Source organism: Aegilops tauschii, chromosome 2 (genome assembly GCF_002575655.3).
Source record: "Aegilops tauschii subsp. strangulata cultivar AL8/78 chromosome 2, Aet v6.0, whole genome shotgun sequence".
NCBI lineage: Eukaryota > Viridiplantae > Streptophyta > Magnoliopsida > Poales > Poaceae > Aegilops > Aegilops tauschii.
The window spans coordinates 526,453,952-526,463,213 of NC_053036.3; the positions used below are offsets into that span (position 1 = coordinate 526,453,952).

Sequence of the window (9,262 nt, forward strand, 5' to 3'; positions counted from 1 at the left end):
ACATCATAAGATCCAACTATAATAGCAAAGCTCGCGATACATCAAGATCGTGCCAAATCAAGAACACGAGAGAGAGAGAGAGATCAAACACATAGCTACTGGTACATACCCTCAGCCCCGAGGGTGAACTATTCCCTCCTTGTCATGGAGAGCACCGGGTTGATGAAGATGGCCACCGGTGATGATTCCCCCCTCCGGCGGGGTGCCGGAACACGGTCCCAATTGGTTTTTGGTGGCTACAGAGGCTTGCGGCAGCGGAACTCCCGATCTAGGTTTCTTTCTGGGGGTTTCTGTATTTATAGGAATTTTTGGCGTCATTCTCACGTCAGTGAAGGAAATATGCCCTAGAGGCAATAATAAAGTCATTATTTATTTCCTTATATCATGATAAATGTTTATTATTCATGCTAGAATTGTATTAACCGGAAACATAATACTTGTGTGAATACATAGACAAACAGAGTGTCACTAGTATGCCTCTACTTGACTAGCTTGTTGATCAAAGATGGTTATGTTTCCTAGCCATTGACATGAGTTGTCATTTGATTAACAAGATCACATCATTAGGAGAATGATGTGATTGACTTGACCCATTCCGTTAGCTTAGCACTCGATCGTTTAGTATATTGCTATTGCTTTCTTCATGACTTATACATGTTCCTATGACTATGAGATTATGCAACTCCCGTTTATCGGAGGAACACTTTGTGTGCTAACAAACGTCACAACGTAACTGGGTGATTATAAAGGTGCTCTACAGGTGTCTCCGAAGGTACTTGTTGGGTTGGCGTATTTCGAGATTAGGATTTGTCACTCCGATTGTCGGAGTGGTATCTCTAGGCCCTCTCGGTATTGCACATCACTTAAGCCTTGCAAGCATTGCAACTAATGAGTTTTTTGCGAGATGATGTATTACGGAACGAGTAAAGAGACTTGCCGGTAACGAAATTGAACTAGGTATTGAGATACCGACGATCAAATCTCGGGCAAGTAACATACCGATGACAAAGGGAACAACGTACGTTGTTATGCGGTCTGACCGATAAAGATCTTCGTAGAATATGTGGGAGCCAATATGAGCATCCAGGTTCCGATATTGGTTATTGACCGGAGACGTGTCTCGGTCATGTCTACATAGTTCTCAAACCCGTAGGGTCCGCACGCTTAACGTTTCGATGACAGTTATATTATGAGTTTATATGTTTTGATGTACCGAAGGTTGTTCGGAGTCCCCGATGTGATCATGGACATGACGAGGAGTCTCGAAATGGTCGAGACATAAAGATTGATATATTGGAAGCCTATGTTTGGATATCGGAAGTGTTCCGGGTGAAATCGGGATTTTACCGGAGTACCGGGAGGTTACCGGAACCCCCCGGCAACATAATGGGCCTTAGTGGGCCTAGGTGGAAGAGAGGAGAGGCGGCTAGGGCTGGGCCGCGCGCCCCTAGTCTGAATAGGACAAGGAGAAGGGGGCGGCGCCCCCCTTCCTTCTTCTCCCTCTCCTCTTTCCCCCCTCCCAAGTCCTAATCCAACTAGGAAAAGGGGGGGAGTCCTACTCCCGGTGGGAGTAGGACTCCTCCAGGCGCGCCCCAAGGCTGGCCGCACCTCCCCCCCCTTGATCCTTTATATACGAGGGCAGGGGGGCACCCCATAGACACAACAATTGATCATTGATCTCTCAGCCATGTGCGGTGCCCCCCTCCACCATATTACACCTCAATAATATCGTAGCGGTGCTTAGGCGAAGCCCTGCGTCGGTAGAACATCATCATCGTCACCACGCCGTCGTGCTGACGAAACTCTCCCTCAACACTCGGCTGGATCGGAGTTCGAGGGACGTCATCGAGCTGAACGTGTGCTGAACTCAGAGGTGCCATGCGTTCGGTACTTGATCGGTCGGATCGTGAAGACGTACGACTACATCAACCGCGTTGTGTTAACGGTTCCGCTTTCGGTCTACGAGGGTACGTGGACAACACTCTCCCCTCTCGTTGTTATGCATCACCATGATCTTGCGTGTGCGTAGGAATTTTTTGAAATTACTACGTTCCCCAACAGTCAGGGGGGGTCTCCGAGTCATCTACGAGATAGGGGGGCAAGCCCAGGGGGGTAGGGCGCGCCCTCCACCCTAGTGGATGGCTCGGGAATCTTCTGGCCCAACTCTTTTACTCCGGGGGCTTCTTTTGGTCCATAAAAAATCATCAAAAATTGGCACGTCAATTGGACTCCTTTTGGTATTCCTTTTCTGTAAAACTCAAAAACAAGGAAAAAACAAAAACTGGCACTGGGCTCTAGGTTAATAGGTTAGTCCCAAAAATCATATAAAATAGCATATAAATGCATATAAAACATCCTAGATGGATAATATAATAGCATGGAACAATCAAAAAATATAGATACGTTGGAGACGTATCACCTACAAGGGGTGGAAATGACTCAGCGGAAAAGGTAGGCACCAGTGGGCCAGCCCCCAAAAGCAGCCCAGCCCGCACCAAAGGCCCAGACAACAGCCCCGGCCCAACACACCCCGCACCTAGCGTTGCGGCCACAACAGCCCCATCCTCCACCACCGCCTCCGGCGCCAACCGCGAGATCTGGACCACCAAGTCCTGATCCGGCGAGGAGGAGGGGGAGCACAAAGAATGTGAGCACGGGGAAGGGGAAGGAGAGGGGGACAGAGCGCCAGAGCCCAGGATGCCAGCCGCCGAAGAACGAGATGCAAACTTACCAAAGCAACGAGAACGACGGGGGACCACAGACGACCAAACAGGCTTCGACACCCCCGCCACGCCAAGCACCGCCACATCCGCCCAGCGCGAAACGATGACGCCGAGAGGTAGGAGGCGGTGAAACGGCGACGAGCCTCGACGGGCCAGCCACCGCGTCATCCTCCGAGTTGTACAGGCAATCCCCCAACGCCTAGAAGCAGTTGGAGACCGGACCAGCTTAGGAGGATGAGCGGGCGGGCGGAGGGAGAGCACCGGGAGCAGAAGGGGAGGGAGCACTGGCGGCGCCAGCGGAGAGGACGACCGAGGAACGGGAGGTGGAGAGGGGGAAGCGGAAGAGGGGGAGAGGTGAGCCATCCATGTTGGGTATGTCGCTCAAGTACGTCAACATAAGGAAACAAACAAGAGGATGGTATCCCATCACGGCATGTGTCGTTATAACTGATAGGAATGTTGTTGCACTTGTTTCCAAGAGTATCTTTTATTTTCGAGTTGTGTCTTCTTTTTTATCTCTCTTGTGCGCTTTGTGTGTGTCTTCTCTGAAACAAGTAAACGAGAAACTTAGACCACAACTAGAGGAAAATAGGTTCTCAAAGAGACGGCATGCTAAATGCAGTATGTGGCAATGAAAGGGAGCAATAAATCTACATGTGTGTTTGTTGATGACAACACATATAGTAGCACCCACTACTGGCTATGCCACATAATACTGTCTTCGGTGTGGCAACACCACTAGTGAAATGACAAAGGAAAATAGCATTTGAATATCCGCAGTGATGTGTAGTTTTCATATTCTTGTTGCATAGAAGCAAAATCATTCATAATTTGGATACTCACCCCGAAAGCTGTTGTATTCCTATTTTTCACACATAAGTTTCTCCGTCTGTGGCCACAACCTACCGGTAAACTTTGAAGGGGAGGCACAAATTTGACCCGTTAACATAAACAATGTTGAATTTGTTGTTTTTGTTTTTCAAGTTGTGTTTAAATTTGGATTTTTTATTTTTTTTGACATTGCATATACTTGTTATATCTACGTTGTAGATCATCTTTAGATATTTGAGATTGTCTAAAATTTGTATTAATTCACCAGTGCACCGGATGCGTTATACCTCATGCTTCCTGGATCGTCCTTTCTTTCCGAGATTCAACATTCTCTCGGATCATGAAAGGTTCAGGGATGTCGATTAGGGTGGGGGTGTTTGACTAGGAGATTGCAAGTTTTAATCAACATTTTTAATTTATGGAATTTTAGATATGTAAACTAGGTAAGTGTAACTACCAAAGACAGCCTACATGACATGGCAACTAGCAAAAAAACAACAAGATAAAAAATGGTCACCACTAAGCAAGTAAATGAGTAAGTCATAAAAATAACCAAAAGGACTCAGAGCCGATGTTGATTAAAACAGAAGTTAAATTCCTTAGAGTAACTCTACTATCTGTGGGAGACGCTTGGCACAATGAGTCGAAAATGACTACAGAGGTCCAACCTTCTTCTGGTTAAGCTTCAACCACAATGTATGAGCTCAGCCGCCAAGGGTTGGTCTTGAGGCGATCTCCGATCTTTACAAATTCTCGGGGAAAATCAATATCTCTGATGCTCCCGGTGGACTCTAAAAGCTTAGGAGTCCCAAAATTCCTAAGCGGTAGGTATGAAAACTGAGCGGAAAAAGATGAACCAAGTGTGGTTGCATTTGTTTCTTTATTTGTTAGCGCAAGCAAAACACAGATGAAAATCTTGTAAACAAATATGAAGCAACATTGCCCAAAACGAATACAAAGTGAACCTGGTGCAGACACCTATACGAAACTGAAAGGTGACCAGAACTTAAAACCCCGACAACCATATTGAAAAATACACTCAAAATAACAAAGATATTAAAATGTACACCAGCGAGCAGACGAGGAGGTGTGTCGGCGAGCATGCCTAGGGGATGTGAGTGGGAGGTGTAGTCGGGGGGACAAGGATCACAAGACTAGTGGGGTGGTGGATATTTTTTTGCGTGTGAAAGGAATCAGTTGTTCCCAAAGTGTATATGTGCTGGGATGAAATGGGCTATGGCGATAAGTGAAAATTTCTCCACATACGTTTACTTTCATTCTGCTTCTGTTATGTAAATTCCATTTCCGATTACGTATTGATGTTTTGTTTTTGTTTTTCCCCTGAATGGACGAAAATTTTATGCCTAGTTTTCATCCCTAGAAAGAAGCATGTAAACCCACACATTAAGTATATACATGATGTTTTAACTGGTAAAGGTAAAATATGCTAGAAAACATGACAAGAAGTATCTATCCTTTAATTTGGTATTGCCATCTTTGAATTAATTAACGAAGCATAGACGACGGATCTTGGTAACTGCCTATGCGGATCACGGTCAATGGTGTACCTATGCATTTTAGCCGATATAGAACATTAAATTATGGCTAACCTAAACATATCTACTCCCTCCACCGCAAAATGTAAAGCCATTTTTGACATTATGATAGTGTCAAAAATGGTGGACGGAGGGAGTATCTTTTTGCAGTTTAAATAAGCACACCATGTTAATCAGCTATAGTTAGTTCTGCAAAAAAAATCATTACTTAGCAACCCGTGTCTTCAATATTTTCGTAGCATGTCTAGAGAACACACATGGTTGTATACATCGTCCTGATGCAGAGGCAGGGAGTAATCCTCCTTTTCAAAAAAAATGTGTAGAGGACAGAGAGCTATATGCATGTCTTTTTCTTAGCAATATATATGCCTGTCTTTGGTAGTGTGAGTGTGGTGTTAATATATCTGATGCCATAAATATTCATTTCGTCACCAACAGGGCTATCTAGTAGGTAACCCGGCAACAGGTGAAAGGATCGACGAAAGCTCCAAAGTGCCTTTTGCTCACGGATTCGGTATAATATCAGATCAATTATATGAGGTAATTAACCTCACCTGTATCCACTATTCCCGTTAATCTGCTCATACAACTATATATGTCAAAATTGTTGTGGTAGAAATATTAATCATAGTATAAATTTCTTTCATATACAGACGATATTGGGGCATTGCCAAGGACAAGACTACAAGAATCCTACAAACGTGTTGTGTGCAAAAGCTTTGCATACTTTCCATAGTGTAAGAACCCGCTACCCAGGATAACGTTTACTCCATAGATATGAAGCAAGTATATGACCAAGTACTCCAATTGCAGCTCCTCTCTGAATTTATGTCGCCGCATATTTTGTTGATCACATGTGTTTATTCATCTGCTGGACCACATGCGGAGATGGACGATTCGGCTAGTGCTAGCTGGAAGATCTTAAGCGAGGAAGCAGCTGGAATCAAAATGGGGAAACGGCTGGAACATCCGCCAGTTCGCCCTCCACTTGACTGTATTGTAAGTCAGCATCATGCGTGTATGCCTCTAGCCTGTATGTGTTCCCCGTTCATTGGACTGACCTGATGCATGCCCGATGGTCCGATGGATCAGGAATACGCCCACTACCTGTCGTATTTCTGGGCAAACGACGAGCGCACCCAAGACGCCCTCGGCATTAAGGACGGCACCGTGGACGAGTGGGTGAGGTGCCAAGATGGCGGCGTCCCCTACACCAGAGACATCCTGAGCAGCATCAAGTATCGCCGGAACGTTACAGCCAACGGCTAGCGCGCGCTTGTATACAGGTCCTCACATTTTGCCCTGTTACTACTGCATAATAAACTAGGATCGGTTGGAGTGAGTCAGCTGAAGGATTTTTTGATAAAGGGCGATTTTATTATCTCAAAATGTAGCATCAAGCGAATACGAGCCAGCTGAAATTCTGATTGGGGTTTTGTTTGGTGTCCATTGCAGCGGCGACCATGATTCGGTGGTGCCTCACCTAGGGACGCAGGCGTGGGTGAGGTCGCTTGGCTTCCCCATTGTCGACAAATGGAGGGCGTGGCATCTTCATGGCCAGTCTGCCGGGTTCGTCATCGTTTCATTTTGGTTGCATGCTCTGTTTACTTCACTCACTGACAGTAATTCATCTGCTTTCTCTTCCCTGGCTTTGCAGATTCACCATAACTTACTCTAACAACATGACGTTCGTGACCGTGAAGGTAATCAAATTTATCCACCTTCTCTGCGTGTGTTGGTGGGATGCACGGTTGTAAATTGGCCTTTGGTTTTGGTTTTCTGGGTGGTGGTCACACGGCGCCTGAGTACGAGCCTGACAGGTGCTTGGCCATGTTCAGCCGTTGGATACTGAATCAACCACTCTAGCCTATGTGTATTCTCCGTTGTGAAAAATAAACCCTGCACATATAGTTCCCAAAAACAAACATGCTCATGGGGGATGTATCGATGCAATATGTGGGTTCCTGACTTTGCGTCGGAGTCATCTCCCCAGTGCGCAAATTTTCAAACAAGAAAAAAAACTACACAGTACTAAAATCAGCAGTTTTGCTGCCACCAAGGTCCACTTTGGACGGGAACAGAAGCGCTGAACATCAAAGATGTTGTAGAAGATTGACATGCGAGCCCATTCCGGCTAACGCCACCAGAACAGCCTTGTTGACCTCCGATGTCGTTGCCGCTACATCCTGGTCGCATGTGTTGCCTTCAAGCACTGGAATTATCTCTGCGGATTGTTAAGGAAATCGGTAACGGTAGCTGCTCGGTCGGCTTGGGAGTAGCGATTAATCGGTGAATCGGCAAATTAACTGGATTAATCGGTCGACCATTAATCGGTAAATTAAATAGTAACCTAGCAATATATATCTTTTTTTTGTACTATATTTTTATGTACTATACCATACTCTCATGCTCTCGGTTATTTAATATACCAAAAATATGTTACAATTTGGTCAAACCCTAGCTATTGAGGAGCGAGAGGGGGATAGGGGGTTACAAGCCAAAAATTTGAGCTTTGTTTTCCGAGAAGTTAATGGGATAGCAACGAATAATCGGCCTGGCAACCTATTACTCGGTCTCACATGCAAGTAATCAACCTGACAAGTTAACGAGACGAATATGTGTTATTCGATTCGGTCATCCTACGAGTAGCGATTAACTGGCCCGTTAACTGATTAATCGGTTGAATTCTTGAACAGTGTGCAAACTACTAGGCAACATACCTGGGGTCCTCTGCCGCCATTTGGCCATAGCTGGAGCTCATCGTCGGTCGTCGTGTCTCCGACCCTGCCCGCGCACAAGGTGTTTAACAAATTATGCCCAACAAGTTTTTCTCTGTTGTTTGTTGATTACTATCTAAAATTGATCATGAAACACTCCAATATGTAGATGAAGAGGTTGTGGGAGTTGTACTTGGACGATTTTGCGTTAGAGGAGGATGAAGAAGCTGTTGATTTGAGTTGGTGCCCACCGCGATCATTCGAGAGGAGGATTTTAGGAGACCGAGGCATGGTTCTCGGACTGGTCGCATCCTTCAGGGTCGTCATGATCTAGTGCGGGATTACTTTGCTCTGAACGAAACATATCCCACGATATATTCTCGGCAGTGATTACAGATGCACCGGATCTCATCAACACCTTTGCAAGAGCTGCGGAGAAACATCATCGTTCGTTTCAATTCAGAAGGAATGCCATAGGAGAAGCAAGTGCAACTCCATTGTTGAAGATTACAACGGCTTTGCGAGTGCTTGCATATGGATGTCCTACTGATGCCATCGATGACAATGTCTGCATCGAGGGAAGATCTCATCCTCGAGTGTGTGCACAGATTCGCCAAAGGCATGATCGAGATATTTGGACTGGAGTACTTGAGGGCACCCACTGATAAAGATACCGAGAGGCTTTTGGTAAAAAGTGAAGAGAGAGGTTGGCCGCGTATGCTCAGATCCATTGACTGTATGCACTGAACATGGAAGAATCGTCCTGCGCAATGGGAATGTTAATACAAAGGGCATTGTCATGATCCAACCATCATTCTTGATGCAGTTTGCATCACATGATTTGTGGATTTTACATTCATACTTCGCTCTCACAATCACCTTAATGTCCTGTAGAGATATCCTCATTTAGCAAGGCTTGTTGCCGGTGATGCTCCACCTTGCAACTATGTTGTCAATGACCATAAGTACAACATGGGGTACTACCTCGCGGATGGTATCTATACCCCATGAGACACATTTTGAAGGCAATACAACATTCTCAAGGCAACAAGAGATCTAACTTTTTAGCATGACAAGAATATGCTAGAAAGGTTGTTCAGACAACTTTTGGTGCACTTCAAAAATGCTTTACAATAATCCGTGGCCCTACTGAGTATTGGAAGCCGCAGAGACTGTGACAAGTCATGACAACATGGGTTATCTTGTTTTTTTAGGAAAGCACCTAGGCTTACAACCTAATCAAACGGCTATTGCAATCCCTGGCAACCAGGGGAAAGATCTCAATAGGAACAGTAGCAAGCATGTTATAGTCGCCATGCACTACGGCGTAAGCCGCCAACTCGTGTGAAACACTGTTGCAGGTTCTTCTAATCACTGAGGTCGCAGTCTCCTTGAAGTTCTGCATGACAAGCTTAATGTCAGCAATGACATGGTG

At 45.5% G+C, this 9,262-nt stretch overlaps 1 pseudogene; it reads left to right on the forward strand.

Annotated features, from left to right (window-relative positions):
- Nucleotides 1-2,826: 2,826 nt before the first annotated feature.
- Nucleotides 2,827-8,161, forward strand: LOC141020623 (serine carboxypeptidase-like 19; annotated as a pseudogene).
- The last annotated feature ends 1,101 nt before the right edge of the window (nucleotides 8,162-9,262 follow it).